Here is a 17,120-nt window from a genome sequence, read left to right as displayed (position 1 = left end):
GGCAGTAGGGCTCCTTGGTCTCTCTCCATCTCTACAGATCTTTCACCATTTTCCCCCCCAAGATTTGTAATAACCTTAAGAAACTCTTTCTGCTTCATTGTCTAGGAAATAAGACCATTCTCACAGGAACAACCTACCACAGGGTCTGCAAACTTAGCAACCCAAGGAAGTCAAGATTTTCAATAGCAGGGACTCAGAAAAGTTTTTCTGAGTCCCCTTCTGCAGTGGCAGAAACTTGGGAAGTGATCTGGGGGTCCTCAATCCGCCCACCTGCACAGCTGCTGGTGGCCAAGAGCATGAAGGAAAGGAGAGTGTCTGTGGAATGCCTACACTTCACCAAGAAAGACACCTCACTTGCCCCACATATCCACAAATTCAGGAAACCCCAGAACTCTTCTCCAACATGCAGCAACAGCACAGCTGAAGGTTATTCAAAGCTGCTGCACTGTCCTGAAGGATACCATAGAGATGGATCTCCTGATGGACACAAGAGCAGGCAGACGGGTGGGATGTGTTGAACATATCTTATCCATGCATTGCCAAATTATCTACAAAAGATCAGCAAAAGAGGTTTTGCAAATGAAGAATCATACTCCATGTTTTTTATCTCAGAAATTGCCATATAACAGGGCAATTTAAAGGATAAGAAGATTCTGATCATCTTCCCTGAAGAAGTCTAAAAATAGGCAACTACTCCTGAGTTGTTTACTAAGGCAATGGATGCCTGGATGCCACCTACCTATGCCTTGACATTTAGGAACATCTAAAATACAGTGCTCTTATTTGTCCTCAGCTTGAGCAATACAAACACTTGACAATTTGCTTCCCAAGATATCTTATCTAAACAGGACTGTTTAAAGTTGCAATTACTGCACACAGGGGCTAATACTGTCTCCACAGTATTCTATAATGAGAACGAACCCTCTTTTTCCAGACTGAGGGGCAAGACCAAGGCCCTGACCTCGCTCTCCTAGTGATTCAGAGTCCTTGCAACCTTCCACTGTAAGAAGTCCATGGCCTTTATTCTTCCTCCCCATTCACTCCCACAATCTGGGTTTTTGCAGTGAAAAGACCCAGCCCTCCTCACAGACATCATAGAGTATAGAATTTCAACCCTCAATTTGCCTTCATGCTGTGTCTTCAAACACCTGTCTGATCTTTCCTGACAATACAACTCTCCACTTGTGTAGTCATCAGCCATGTATTTAATTGGAACATGCTGGTTTAAATCCAGCTTCTATCCCTGTGCCTGCCATCATACTTCCACAACTAATTGTGAACACAAATACTGTTGCTCAGCAGTTAACAAAACTGATTGCACCAGCACAAATCCTTTTGAAAATTCATTAAAAATCAGGATCGTTAATGTGTTGCATATTTAGCAGAGCCTGGAAACCTTCTGGTCCAATGTTTTACTGAGCAAAACAAATCCCATGCAAGACCTTCTGTAAGTTTGTTGAGTGGTCCTTTCCTCCCCCTGCAAAACTGTGGTCCCAGCTCTGATGTGATGTCCCTCAACAAGAAGATCAGAAAAGACACCCCATATTTGTGGGTGCAGAAAGGAGGGATATGGAGCATTTTCCTGTAAAAGGCAGATGTTTGCAGCTGGTTCTTGACAATTATTTCAGCCATATTTTTATGGCAGTAATTCGTTGAGTCAAAAAAAGCTGAAAACTACAAGCACAGAAAAGCAAGAGTCTCAGGCCTGCCCATTTGTAGATAAGCAGCAAAACTTGTCCTGGTTTCAGCAGTGCAAACTCACCCTAATATTACAGATTGTGGGATACAGGTTCACCTCCACTGACAGCATCCAAACTTAGAGCATTTGCTTCCCCAAAACAGTATTTTATCTGCTAAATTGAAAATCCTCCCATTTGAAAGAATTTCGCCAGCTTAATGTGACATCGCTTGTTACTCCCACAATGCTGATAAACCCAGTTAATTCCCTTTTTCTGTGGAGCAGAATGGAGGCAGATGGATGATGAAATCCAAGGAAGCAGGGTAGGGCTTTTTTTTTCCCAAAAACTATGTTGTGTGTTTGTTTAATGATAAGTTGAGAAATTAGATGAGTTTTATGTACTACAGCAGAGGGTAAATATATTGCTCTTCAAGCGAGTACCCAAACTTTTTTTAAAAAGGGATGGAAAGAGCTCCCATTGGCACAGTGACAGTTCAGGTATGTTATTAGAAGAATATGACAGAAGCCACAGCTTGAAATAGATTTGACTCATCTTCTCGTCATAGAATCACAGAAAGTCAGGGGTTGGAAGGGACCTCAAAAGATCATCGAGTCCAACCCCGCTGCCAGAGCAGGGTCACCTACAGGAGGTCACACAGAAATACGTCCAGGTGGGCTATGAATGTCTCCAGGGAAGGAGACTCCACAACCTCCCTGGGCAGCCTGTGCCAGTGCTCTGTCACCCTTACAGGGAAAAAAATCTTCCTTATATTTATACAGAACTGCCTGTGCTCCAGTTTATAACCATTGCCTCTTGCCCTATGGTTAGTCACCCCTGAGAAAAGCTTGACTCCATGCTCCTGGCACTCACACCTTACATATTTATACACATTAATGAGGTCACTCTTCATTCTCTTCTGCAAGCTGAAGAGACCCAGCTCCCTCAGTCTTTCCTCAAAAGGGAGATGTTCCACTCCCTTCATCATCATCCCCATTCTAAGCATTCCAGAAGGCAGAGGGACCTACCCAGGATACCTCAGTGTCACCCTAGCGTGATACCCACTGCACCAAGTGCTCCCAAGCTGCAGGCCCATGCCACCACATCCAGGCCATATGTTTTACCCCCAGGTACCACGTGTCCATCACGCTTTGGTCATCTCAGGAGATGCCAACCACTTTGCTGAACAAAACCTGGCTCCTCCAGCCAAGCTGGGCTCATGCAGGGGAAGCAGAGGCAGCCACTGCACAAACTCAGGGGTGGCTATAAAGGAACTGTTGGGATCTTGGTCCACCTTAAGTCCAAAAAGGCTTTTGAGGTTAGTGCCTGTGACCAGAGTGCCACTGACAAGCTTATCAGTCACTACACTGCTTGAGGGACACAAACTGTTCTCATTCTTCAAAAATAAGGTTCCTAAAAAGCAACGATCACCCTAGGAAGACAAGGGGAGGTATTGTGCCAGGATTTAATATCTTTACCTTGTGTTTTCAGCTTGTATTGTTCAACACATTCAGGTCTCATCTGTCTTCTTCACTCACAGTTCCCTAACACACATACAGTTTATTGAATATTTGATATCTTCTATAAAACTTTAGTGATGTTATCCTACTGATGTCTAAATATTGCTATGATTTGTATATGTTCACTTGCAGGAGATAAAAGCATACAGGCACTTAGCAGTGAGAGACACTTGGATTTGAGAGCATCTCAACTGTTCTCTGCATTGAAATCTCAGAGCTGCAGTCCAAATGAAGTTTTAAAATCCTGAACAATTTTATTATTCTTTGGTTTGTTTCATTAACAGGAAAATGCAAGTTCTTTCATGTAGAGTTACTGATAACAAAAGCTGGCTAGTACTGAATGCCCTGCTGAATTCACAGTGGGGCTTGTGGAATGGGATTGTATAGCAACAAATGCCAACTGCTTAATGTCTCACTGAATTATAGATTTTAAAAGACTGTTTAATAAGAAGGAAAATGGTTAAAATGGTTTCCACTGAATTTCACACACATATAAAAAGCATGGGGCTGGCATTAACAATACATCTCAGGAGGATTAAGCTATTGTTTCACTCTCCTTGCAAATTTGAGCCCTTACTGATACATGCATTACCCCCACTCAGATTATGTATAGAGATATAATTAATATACAAAACATCTGGCACGCCACCTTTTTAGAAGGTCTAACACTTTTTTTTTTTTTTCTATAGGCAAATAGGTTTTTTATCTTCGTGTCTCGTGGTTTTTCCTCCAAAGGTGTTACCACATTTCCAAAAGAGGAATGACTGCAGTGAGTTCCTTGTCTTTGTGCTTCAATTGTTTGTATTTCTGTGTTTACTATATAAACTCAATTAATTTGAATTAGGCCACGACATGAAGCTTTAAGCAATTCTGCATTGGTGAAACATGAGATGGTCCTAGCTCATTCAGGATCCCATCCATCACTGTGGTGGGAGTCACATTCTGCCACACTAGGTACTCTCAGCATGGTGCACAATTAATGCCACTGTATTCCTCCGGATTTATTCAGCATTGCCTTCTGATGAGCTCTGCTCTCAGTGGCTGAAAACTTACACCAATTTTATACAAGCTCCTGCCGTTTCCACCCACTCAGGATTAAAGCAAACTGTCTGCAAGACTAAGTTCTACAGAAAAAAGCAAGTGAAGTTAATGAGTGGGCATCTGGTATCCTGCAAATTATCATGCTTGTGTAGGAGCACATAGTCTGTGTGGAGGTGCATACGTGTGTGAATATCCCTTCTTATTAGCAGCAAGGCTACTATAAGAACAACTCAGTGGTAAAGTCATCCAGGATTTCCCTGCTCCATCTGATAACAAATTTGCTAGACTTTAACCTGTTGAGCTGAAGTCTTCCAGGCAGATTTCCCTGTAGGCTATACTAGGGAAATAGACTGTTCTTTTTTCTTTTCTTTTTTCTTTTTCTTTTTTTTTCCTAAGAACAAGTTTAAGGGAAAATATATACCATGGTCTTGTCTTCTTGAACAGTTGACAGGTCACTTGCTAATCCTGTGCAAATCAACTCAAATTTAATTTGACCGGGTTACCTACCTTCCTAAGATCACAGCCAGAGCACGCTTAGCACAGGAAAGCAGTTAACTTCTTCAAAGAGTCCGTGCTTTTTGGGCACAGACCCTGCTGGGATGCCTCAGCATCATCCATCAGCTGCTGCCCAAAGGTGCTGCTGGGGGATGATCACCGGGGCTGGCAGCAGAGTCCCAGCTCGACTCAGTCCTGGTGGCATGGGGATGAAACTGTTCTCTTCAGCTGGAGGCAAGGATTGGGGGTGGGTTAGGGTTGTGCCCACAGATCATGTGCAATGCAGAGGATGAGCAGAGGAGCCTGTTTCTGCCTACAGCATGTTTGCTTCAAAGCATCTGGGATGTACTCTGGGCTCCAGTGCCCCCCCACCATCAGCAAATAGCTGAGATGGCTGCTGGTGAGGCTTGTTAGCACTGAGCCACATAAAGGCTATTGCTAACGCTATCAGCTTTCCACAAGGGTAATTAGCAAAGATCTTTGGTGGCTGAAATCAGTGGAACCTCTGGACTTTATTCTTCCTGCATCTTTTTGTTCCACCTGAAAAATGAAGATAACGATGTCCCCTCATCTCAGAGAAAGAAAACAGAATTCACCGCTAGTCGTGAGCCACTTGAAAACAATAGCAGTGACTGCCACCTAAAAGCTGCTGATGAAATTAATAATTATGTATCCAGAGCACAGCTTGAATAGAGTGCAATAGCCGAGACACGGGGCCACGTGCTGAACTGTGAAGATAAAACAGAATATTGAAAAGGTGCCCAGCAAGTGATCCTAATCCATCCCAGGCACCTATGGGTAAAAAACATGTAGCTGTAAGATCAAGCACTTTTCATAACGCAAAACCAGAGCAGAACTCAATTAAATGTGCACAGACAAACTTGATTCTGGCATTTCCTGAGTTTTAAAGGCTTGAATTTATGAACAACCATATCCTTTGGATATGTATTTTTGAACATGATCTATGTATATGTCTTCTGGTCTGTAGAAATACAGGTATGTATGCACACTCACCTCCCTGATTTCACTTTCACCTCTTTCTGGAAAAAAATATTGCCTCCAAGGAAGGAAAGAAGCAAGCAGGCAAGCAAGCCAGTAAGAAAGGAGGGAGTAGAGGTCACTACTCAACCTGTTATAAAGGGAACAGTACAGCTAGTGATCTCCAGTGCTTTAAACAAAGTAAGGAATTAACAAGAGTGCTTGTTTGCATGTTCAGCCTACTTCCAAAGCCAGAAATATTACGTGCCTGAGCATATGCTTACCGACCTGATTACCATAGCAATCTCAAAATCTTGATCACACACTAAATTGGTGCAACTTTCATGAATATCCTTGGGTGCATAGTTGCTTATAGTAATTTCGAAGTTCAGCACATTTCAGTACACTGAAGACCAATGGGATAATCACTTTCAGCCATAGAGAGAGCTCATCCTCTGCAATTGAAACCATCTCAGTAGATTGTGTTTGCAACCCTTCAAAAAATTTCCCATATTGGGGTGCTTGCTTTAGCTACTTGGAAAATTCATCTCGGGAGAAATTTAACTTTTCTCTGGGTTTTGCTTCAGGGCAGCAGTAGAAGATTAGCCACCTGCACCAGAAAAATTGGCAGATATTGTAGCTAAGGCAGCACTGACATGAAGGGGGACAGTTTAAAGGAAGAGTCCAAGTGTGCCTGCAGGGGTCCTGAAATATGTAGCCCCACTGACTAAAAATCAGTAAAGCATTCACTATTCACAGTCACTGTCACAGTTTCTTTGTTGGGTTTCACAAGTTGCAGAGAAGGGATTTATTCTTGACCTGACCCCATTTCTATCAGCTCCATGGAATCCTAGTTAAAGTACTGCTGAGTATCTCATCAGTGAGCATCCCAAACAGTATGGGGACATGCTGGATCTTCTGTCCACAGTGTATTTGTGGAAGAGGAGCTTACAGACTCACACCAACCTAAAGTGCAACACCTGTGGGAACTGAGAAAATACCATCCCAACACATATTTTTCCTTTCCAGAATTCTCTAGCTGTCTGTAAATGAAATGAAAACAACCCATTATAAAAATTCAAAGTCACTATTTTAAACATTATAATGATTCAAGATTACTTAGCAATTTGCATAAGTTAACTGGAGGCTGTAAGTTATACACAGTTTTCTACTATTGAATCAAGCCAAGCTTTTTGGTCTGGGAGAATTCACAAATATCTGTAGCAAACATGTACCTGCCTTGCAATCCTGATGTTCTTCCCAGTACTGAAATACCTAGCACAGAAGTGATGTGGCAGTGCTGTACATACTGAGAATTACTGCCTGCCTAGGTTTGTTCAAAGTTTCCTAGTGAAACTGCTGTCCATCCTATTATCTAAATATGTTTGCACTAATTCCTAAAGCCACTTTCATTAGTGGAAAAAGAAGAAATCCTTCCATTTTGTTTTGGACAGGAGTTAAAGCTTCTCTTGTAAACACCCAGGAGGATTTATTATCTAAATGAGTTCTTCCTGTGGTGAACTTCTCAATGACCTGCTTGTCAATACTAATGTAATCAACCCATCATTCTTGTTTTAAGCAGTGGCTTTAAATTCCTAATTGAGTCCTTACAGCCATGTACCATGCCTGACCAGTCAAAGCTGCTACCTCTAATGAGTTTAGACCATCTCAAACTTTGAAAAAGGGCACAGTAGCTACCTCAGACCTTGATGAAAGCAATAAAAGGAAAAAAAAAAATCTAAAATAAGTCTGCTTACTATATCTACCTGAAACAATTCTTTTTGTTCCTAACATGAATGTCACAGATATTTCAGAGGTAAAATGTAGACAACTTATTGGAAGTTTCCTTTTCAGAAAGCAATGGAGCAATTTTTATACCTGAGTAATGAAAGTGGGCAGTGAGAACACCTACAAATCAAGAATGTTCTCTTAAGACATCTTCTGACTGAGGCAGAGTTTATACCAGTTTCTGCCTTCACTTACTATACCTAAGTATAATTGCAGTATAAGGGCACATGTTTTACAGCTATTTGGGTCTATAATTGATACCCCCTACATCAAAGGATTAATATATCAGAAGAAAATGAATGTAATTTATTGGTGATGTAGGTAATTTGAAATATAATGATTTTACTGAGTTGCCAAACTCCTTATTCTGTGTGTTGCTATTACAAAAGCACACATAATGTGCGTTAGAGGGTGGTATTCACATCCAGACTTCTAACTGTTACTTTTTAAAAGGGCTATGAAGTACCTGTAAGTACAACTTATTCTTTTTCTACCGGTGCACTTAGCAGTTTATTCATCTTGAGGAGGTTTTATTTGTTATTTTGCAGGCTAGCCTGCACTGGAACTTTGCAGGTTGCTGTTCTGAGTGGAGTTTGATTTCCTGCTGTCTCTTTTCATCACCTCTCTCCTTTTGTAGATTCCCCTGCCATTCTCTTGCTTGTATCTCTGAACAGTAGGCATGCTTTTCATTTTAAAAATTACTCCTACTGTGTGCTCACTTAACGGGATTGAACATTCATGATTTTGCTCTTCAGTGGGTCTTTCTGCTTTTGAAGAAAGAGGCCAGGGCTAGCCACTGTGTTCTGGGCATCACCACTTCCCTCCAAAATTAACTTCATTTACACTTTTTTTTCCCTGCTGCCTCTTTGTCTCATCACTTTTGAGAAGTGCCAACATTTCTGGTAAGCTCTACACACAGCTATTAGTTTTGTCATTTAATTCTCATTCTCCACCTAAAGAAATCCCCTCATTTCATCAAAAACACCTGCTGGGCCTGGTTGCCAGTAGCACTGGGATGTCACTTCAGAGGTCCTGTGCAGTGGAGTCTTTCAAGGGTTAGTAATCCCATGGACACAATGTTGTAACCAGTTTCAGGTTTTCTCACTGTAGCACCTGGATGCTCCCTCTGTGAAGGAACCTGCTTCTGACAACCCCTCAGCCAGATGCTGCATTTTAGCACTGCTGTACGAATGTATTTTGTTGGCCTACAAAGTAAGCACTGCTGGTCTTAAGAAGCAGAATTGCTTTTAGAACCATAAAATCATTATTTGGGAAGGAAGGGACCTTAATTCCCATGGACAGGGACACCTCCCACTAGACCAAGTTATTCAAAGCCCCATCTAACATGGCTTTAAGTGTTTCCAGGGAAGGGGCATCCACAACTAACCTAGGTAACCTGTTCCAGTGTCTCACCACCCTCACAGGAAAGAATTTTTTCCCATTATCTAATCTAATCTAAACCTACCTCCTTTCACTTGTAACCATTCCCCCTTGTCCTATCACTATGTGTCCTTGTAGAAAGTCCCTCCCCAGCTTTCTTGTAGCCCTCCTTCAGGTGCTGGAAGGCTGCTATAAGGTGTTCCCAAAGCTTTCTCTTGTCCAGTCTAAACAACTCCAACTCCTAGAGACAGTCTTCACAGGAGAGGTGCTTCAGCCCCCCCATCACCTTTGTAGCCCTCCTCTGGACTTGCAGCAACAGCCCCACGGCCTTCTTGTGTTTGGAGCCTGAGAACCTGATGCAGTAGTCCAAGTGGGGTCTAATGAGAACAGAGCAGAGGGGCAGAATCACCTCCCTTGATGTGATGACCACCCTTCTTCTGATGCAGCCCAGGATACCACTGGCTTTCTGGGCTGCAAGTGTACTTCTCAAATCACATTTTATGGTCAGTTTTCATTGCATTTTATTAGGGAGTGATAGCTAGCTAAATTGCTATTGTTTGGTCTACCTACTGGACTATCTGTAGGTCAAATACTCAGTAACACATTGGTGGTAACTACAACCTGGTAAAGCCCATTAGTTGTCTGTGATTAACTTTTATTCTGATCTTTTGGTCCTTCCTTCATTCACTGTAAAGTCCAGCACATTCCTTAGCCAATGCTCATTTGTCCTGCCCAGTCTAATATCCTTACATAGGATTATAGGTTTGATGTACTACATATCTTTTAAGAGATACTGAAGCCTTCAAGTAGAGATATTATCCTTTTGTCCCACTTTTTACTTATTGCATGGCAATGTTATTTCCATGGGAGTATTGCAATGTTTAAATTAAAAATGCAGAAATGTGGCTTTCGTTTTGGATCTTTCAGTCAAGAACCTGCTTCTGGGAAAGCAGAGGTCTCACAAAGAATGCAATGCACAGAGGTCATTGTGATTAGGCAGGTTTCAATCCCGGATATTGAGAGCTCTGAAATGTTATGTCCAAGTTATGAATAAGAGATTAAAATTATGGTAATGCTGTTCCACGATGAACACTTTTATTCTCTTAAATATCCTTTAACTGTGTTTGTGCATTTCCCTTCTTTACAAAACAGATTTTTTTTCTAATAATTAGGAACATGAAGAAGAATTAGAATGTGAAAAATGAAGGACAACAGAAGAAATCTCAAATAATATTCTATCCATTTTCACCCTCATGGACTGATGTGTTCCCTCATGATGAAGGAGGGGGATTGTTACAGACCCTGTTTGCATGAACACAGATGGAATACCATGGGCACAGCTCTTCCCCAGCAATAGAGAGACATAAGTTCAGGGCTCCTTGAACCATGCTTAGACAGCACCTCTCCTAAATAATGTTCTTTATGGGAAGAGAGTTATCAGCTACATTATTAAGTACTGCACACAGTGCAGTGGAAAGAAATAAACTGGAGACTGAATTACATGTTACTTGTCACCTGTAGGCCACATATTCAGGCAGTTCTTTAGCTTTTTCATTAGTTACTGAAAGGTCAATATTAAGCTGGATGTTTCCACCCTTTCAAAGTAATATTACAAATTTTTATGTGATTTAAAGGGATCTAGCCTTGCTCTCTGCAAGCCTGTGATGCAAAATTACAGTATGTTGCATTTTATATGCCAATTACATTGAAAGTAACATTGGTATAGCAGAAGAATTTTTTAAACCTTCTACTGGAAGATCTCAGGACTACTGACTCAGTTATCAGGCTTTTACATTACTCAGGAGAAAGTAGCCACAAATGCAGAGATATGAGTTGTATTAGGGACAAGATAAGAAGAAAAGCCTTTACTCTTCACTGCATTCTCAGCTGCTGACTATAAGCAGCACCCACTCTCAGGGATCTCTCCCTGGGGTTCCATGGCGTGTGGGAGTAAGAAAGATGTCTGAGGATACACACTCAGAGAAATAGCAAGGAGAGGTTTGAAACTGCAGATATAATGAACTGAACTCACTCTTGTAACTCCAGTACATCTTCCTTGGGCCAAAACGTGTTGCACAAGTGTAACAGGCAGCTGAGAGTTGCATTTTGTGCATTAGCACTGAAATTTGTATCTCCAAAAGAAACCTGCGGGAAGCGATGACCAGACAAGGTATAAAGCTTACTTTGAAAAGAGAGGGATTTTCAAAAGCTAGGTTAGAAGTTATGACAAATGAGAATGGTATTGAGACACAATAGGTATAGAAAAATAAAGAAAAGCTGAAGATGTGATAAAAGGAGATGAACAGTAGAAAGCTGACTCCCAGCATAGTGCCACATGAGGCAGCTAAGAATACTTTCCTGCACAACTGAAGTTACAAAGGTTAAGGCAAAAGTAGTTTATCATGCTTCAAGTCAGGAATGAAGATGGTGTCACAAATGGTATCACTCCTTGACGAACATAAGATTTAGTTGAGATTTTTTAATGGGTCTGCTCTGGAGCATTCTGTTAACGTAAGCACAGAAAAATCAGGTTGTCCTGATTTTTCAGAGGTGCTCTTGTCTTTTTATAGGAAAGGTCTCCTTGTCCTTCCTCAAATTGTTATTGTCTGTCATTGGCCACTTCCATTTAAAAAGCAGCATGTTTCTCTTAAGTGTTTTTTGCTCCCAAAGCATCTTGAACCTAAAAGGAATGGAAGCCTTTAGAAAGCTAGTGGAAGTTTCAGGTGCTCAATACATGTGAAGAGAAGATCTGGTTTTCTAGTTTCTCTCAACTTCCCTTTCAGCTATCTTTACTGAAAACATAATGTTGAATTGTTCACACTAATGTACACAGAACAGCACCCCAGCTCAGCCATGATTCTCATCTTTTGCTACTGATGTTTGTGATATAGCCATTTATTTCTGTTTCCGTAGGCTGAGAGAAAAAAGCAAGACTTTAGGTAACAACACAGGAAAGATAGGAATGTTAAAAGCTGTAAAACAGATTCAAACTCGACAGTCACCTCATGCCTGTTCCATTCCTGGCTTTATGTTGAAATATGGGGGAGAGTGTCAGTGCATTTGTTGAATGCATAAAATCTGTGAGGCTGTCTGTCAGGTGGGAAGCAGTCAGGAAGCCTGGAGCAAGGATACCCATAATTATGCCGTCAAAAGGCTTGCAATAAGCAGTAGAATGTTTGCCATCAATCCTACAAAAAGTCTTTTATAACATCTGTGTCAGCAGATTCCAGGTCCCAAGAGGTGCATCTTTTTGAAAGCAGCAGAGAACTCAGTAAGGGTTTGCGGTGTGTTTGCCAAGTACATTTAGTGAAAAGCCTCACTGTCTTAATGAAGAGAGCATCACAGTTTTGTCTGTGTTTGAGGCAGTGTTTCTCAAGGTGAGCTGGACTTTCAAGCTGAGTGATGTCACTTGATTTTCAGTGTTGGTGACTCCTGTTACCTATTACTTGTGCTTCAATAGCAGCTAAACCCTTTGTCCAGCCCTTTTCCACCACAATGCTCTTTGGTGTGCAAAAGCCTAAGAAAAGCCACCTCCCAGCTGACACAGACATCCTGGGAAAGAATATGCTGACAGGGCACTGCATCACATGGACTTTTCCCCCAGCTAGCAAAGACCCAAGACAAATCCTGCACACAGGGATGCTGTCAGTATAGAATCTCTATGATTCTATGATTCACAGAATCACAGAAAGTCAGGGGTTGGAAGGGCCCCCCAAAGGTCATCGAGTCCAACCCCTCTGCCAGAGCAGGGTCACCTACAGCAGGTCACACAGGAACACGTCCAGGTGGGCTGTGAATGTCTCCAGGGAAGGAGACTCCACAACCTCCCTGGGCAGCCTGTGCCAGTGCTCTGTCACCCTCACAGTGAAAAAATTCTTCCTTATGTTTATAAAGAATTGCCTGTGCTCCAGTTTATAACCATTGCCCGTTGTCCTATGGTTAATCACCCCTGAGAAAAGCTTGACTCCATCCTCCTGGCACTCACCCCTTACATACTTATAAATGATGGGGTCACTCCTGATTCTCCTCTTTTCCAAGCTGAAGAGACCCAGCTCCCTCAGTCTTTCCTCAAAAGGGAGATGTTCCACTCTCTTAATCATCTTGGAGGCTCAGCACTGGACTCTTTCAAGCAGTTCCCTGTCCTTTCTTGAACTGTATTGGCCAGCTAAGGTTGCTCCCATGTGCTGCAGCACCATGGTCTACCTTCATCACTTCTGGATACAAGCCAGCTTATATTTGCAGATCATGCATCCCTCTGTACATGGCATTCTTCAGCACAGTCAGTTCAGGAACTAGCCCAAAAGAAGCCAGTGTTGACAAATTATCCATGCCTGCTGAAATGCTTTGCCAGAGTGGAGTGCTCTAACACAGCCACAATGAAATAGCCATAAAGTCCAGTTACCAGTGTTATTTACTGGAACATTGTGTTTGGCACAGAAAACAGTTTGTTCCCCACTTGCTGATATTGCAAGGTGCATGCATATTAGTAATATGGCCACTGCCACAGCACCACTCTCACCCAGATGGCTAAACTCCTTTTCAAACAGGGGCCCACATCTGGCATGCTATCAGGGAGCTGCCCCTCAAGTTGTGTCTGACACCTGGAGAGGGGGAGGGAAGGAGGGTATTGGGTTTAACTGGCACAGGCTGAAAACATGTCAGGGACTTTGCTATGCACCTTTCAGTATGGCTGATCCCAGGCCAACACACAGACCCATGCCCTGGGCTGGCTCACTGGCTCAGACAAAGCCTTATAATGTCCCTTAGTGAACCTCCTGCCTCTGCTATGCTCATAGATGACAGTAGCTTGAAAGTCTGAACTTTCTGCTTTGGTGATTGTAAATCAAAGTCTCCCACCTGATCTCAAACAAGCTGAAAAGAAGTTGGGAAATGCAGCTTGCTGCTTGCCTTCAGCCTACTTGTATCTCTTTTAATTTATTACTCTTGCCCTGATAAACCACTTCGAGGTCAATAGTATCTAATTCAGATAAATTGTGTCATAAACTATATCTTATGACAATTTGTAGTTACGATGCAATTATCTTAATTTTGTCTGATGAGTCTCTTCCATTGATAGAGATCCTAATTGACAATATCCATGCCAAAAAAAGAAAAAAGAACAAAAACAAAGCACAAACATGCCCATGCCTTGCTGAAGCTTTTTTCACTAGCTGTTTCATATGGTGCCTGCTCACTGGAGCTCTGTAAGTGGTATGTGAAGCAAAAGATTCTGCTTGTCAGCCTGCTTCACAGATCCACTGAAAATAAACACATCAGATGCTGAGCTGAGTTAATGGCACACTCGCTTCTGGTTGCTCATTTTTGATTTGGGTTAATGTCATGCCCCTGCATGTACCATCTGGAGAGGGGAAAGAAAGATTTAATAAAAAATAAAAATAGCTGGTTTAGGTTTTAGTTTTTCTTTTGTACTATAAAGTGCAGAAAGGGAAAATGAAAGGGTGTCATTTGCTATGACCATTGAATAGAATAAGAGCTGTGAATGCCAGCAGGTCTGCTTCTCGCCCCCGAATCCAGCACTTCATTTGTTTGGGGGGAAAAAGCTCTGCACACCTTTCCACTGAACCACAGCAGTGCTGCTTGGTATAAACAATAGCTCATATTGTTGAGGAGGCTTATAGAGAAAGTTATGTCAGTAATGATGGGGATTTTCAGCTGGCATTCCCCAGGATTTGTGAAGCATTTGCTACCCCTAAGTGGGCTGATAAGCTGCTCGCTGATTAGAATATTCTATCTGCAGTGCAATCAGGCTCCTGTTTCTCTGACATATCTCTTCCGTGTCTTAAAAATACCACTAGCACATCAACAGCTTATCACAAGAAGCTGTATGAATTCAGAACATGATTCTTCCACAAGATTGTTCAGGTTAGGTGTCAGCATAGGCTGAAAAAACAAGGAGTTAGCAAGAGGTGAACATAACAAGCATAACTCATAATCTTTCGGTGTTATAGCTCTCGCTCACTCTCTCATTCCTGTGCTTTTTGAGTATTTGTAGCCTTCACTATCCTTGTGTCTGCTTTTGACTGTAGGCTCCTCAGGGCAAGCAAGTCTTTGTGTCAGTAATACACTCTACCTACTAATGGCACTGCACAAGCAATAATGAGTGAGCCCATTACAAGCAGCTTCAAATACAAATATCTGCAACAGTCTGGATGCTCTGCGCTGTATCTAGATGCTTAAAACAGGAAATGAATCACCTAATTGCTCATCTGAATAATCACACAGAGGACCTGTATGTTAAACAATGCAAATCCACCCACAGTCATGCAGAAGACTCCCATCCTGATGATGGCATCCAATGACAGAAGAGCTGTGAATGACCACAGTGAATGACCACATTGTATTCGAGAAGTCATGGCAGCCTGGAGAAGTTCCCACAGATTGGAAAAGGGGAAACATAACCCCCATTTTTAAAGAAGGGAGCAAAGAAAACACAAGTACAGACCAGTCAGTCTCAACTCCATGCCAGGTAAAGCCACGGAGCAGATACTCCTGGAATCTGTACTAAGGCACACAAAAACAAATAAGGTGATCAGTGACAGCCAGCATGGCTTCGCTAAGGGCAAATCCTGATTCATGAATATGATGGCCTTCTACAACAGTTACAGCTCTGGTAGATACAGGAAGAGCAACTGATGTCATCTGTCTGGACTTGTCCAAGGCATTTGACACTGTCCCACATGACATAGATTTGATGGATGGATCACTTGATGGATAAGGACCTGGCTAGAAGGTTGAACTCAAAGAGTTGTGATCAACAACTCGATGTCCACCTGGAGACCTGTGACAAGTGGAGTTCCTCAGGGCCCTGTTCTGAGTCCAGTGCTGTTTAAAATCTTTGTCAGCAATATGGACAATGGCATTGAGCGCACCTCCAGTGAGTTTGCCAATGACACCAAGTCATTGCACTGTGTGGTGCAGTGGGTTCACTTGAGGGAAGGGATGCCATCCAGAGGGGCTTTAACAGGCTTGAGAAATGGGCCAGTGTCAACTGCATGAGGTTCAACAAGTCCAAGTGCAAGGTCTTGCATCTGGGTCAGACCAACCCCAGGCACAATTACAAGATGGGTACAGAGTGGCTTGAGAGGAACCCTGAAAAGAAGGATTTGGGGGTGTTGATTGATGAGAAGCTCAACATGAGTCAGCAATGCACTCATGAAGGTCAGAAGACCAACTGCAGTGTAGGATGCATCAAGAGAAGTGTGGCAAGCAGATCAAGAGAGCTCAATCTCACTCTCTACTCTGCACATGTGAGAACTCACCTCAAATACTGTGTCTAGTTCTCATGTCCCTACCATAAGAAAGACATAGATCTGTTGGAACAAGTCCAGAGGAGGGTCACAAACATGATCCGGGGGCTGGAGCTTCTCTGCTACAAGGAGAGGCTGAAGGAGCTGGGATGGTTCAGCCTAAAGAAAAGACTCCAGGGGGACTTCATAGCTGCCTTCCAGCACCTGAAGGGAACCTACAGGAAGGCTGGAGAGGGATTTTTCATAAGAGTGTCCAGTGACAGGACAAGGGGAAATGGCTTTAAAGTTATGGCTAATAGGTTTAGACTGGATATTAGGAAGAAGTTCTTCAGTATGAGTGTGGTGAAACTCTGGAGCAGAGTGCCCAGAGGAGCTGTGGATGCCCCCTCTCTAGAGGTGTTGAAGGCCAGGTTGGATGAGGCCTTGAGCAACCTTGTCTAGATGAGAGCCATCCCTGCCCAAGGCAGGGAGGTTGGAGTAGATGGTTTATAAGGTCCCTTCCAACCCAAGCCATTCTATGGTTCTATAATTCTATGATTCTCACACAGAAAGCTGACATGCCAGAAAGAATCAGCACTCTCTGGGTTCACTCGAACGTTGTGGTAATGTTGTGGGTCTTCAAAAAACTTCACTGCTCTTAGTAGGTGTGGAGAAGGCCAAGTAGAGGAGGACATGAAGACCAACACACCCTTGGCATTTGTCAGTGTCATTTTCAGTTGCAAAGATAAAACACTGGCAGTATTGAAGCCCTTGTCTCAGGAGCTAATAGCTGCTCACTGTTAGCGTTTTCATTCCTGATTTTTTAAAGCACTTTCAGAGATGGTAGAATTTTGCTTCAGAATTGAAACTGTCATAATATATTTGTTAAGCGAGGGGCAGTGTCTAGCAACTGAGCTTTCCTGTGTTGCCTTAACAGCAAATGTCTTCTTGTACAAATTGAGTTAAAATACACTGAAAACACTTACTTTCACCAC

The sequence above is a fragment of the Heliangelus exortis genome, chromosome 1 (assembly GCF_036169615.1).
Source record: "Heliangelus exortis chromosome 1, bHelExo1.hap1, whole genome shotgun sequence".
NCBI lineage: Eukaryota > Metazoa > Chordata > Aves > Apodiformes > Trochilidae > Heliangelus > Heliangelus exortis.
The sequence above is the reverse complement of the archived record's forward strand: the minus strand, read 5'-3'. Positions refer to the sequence as shown.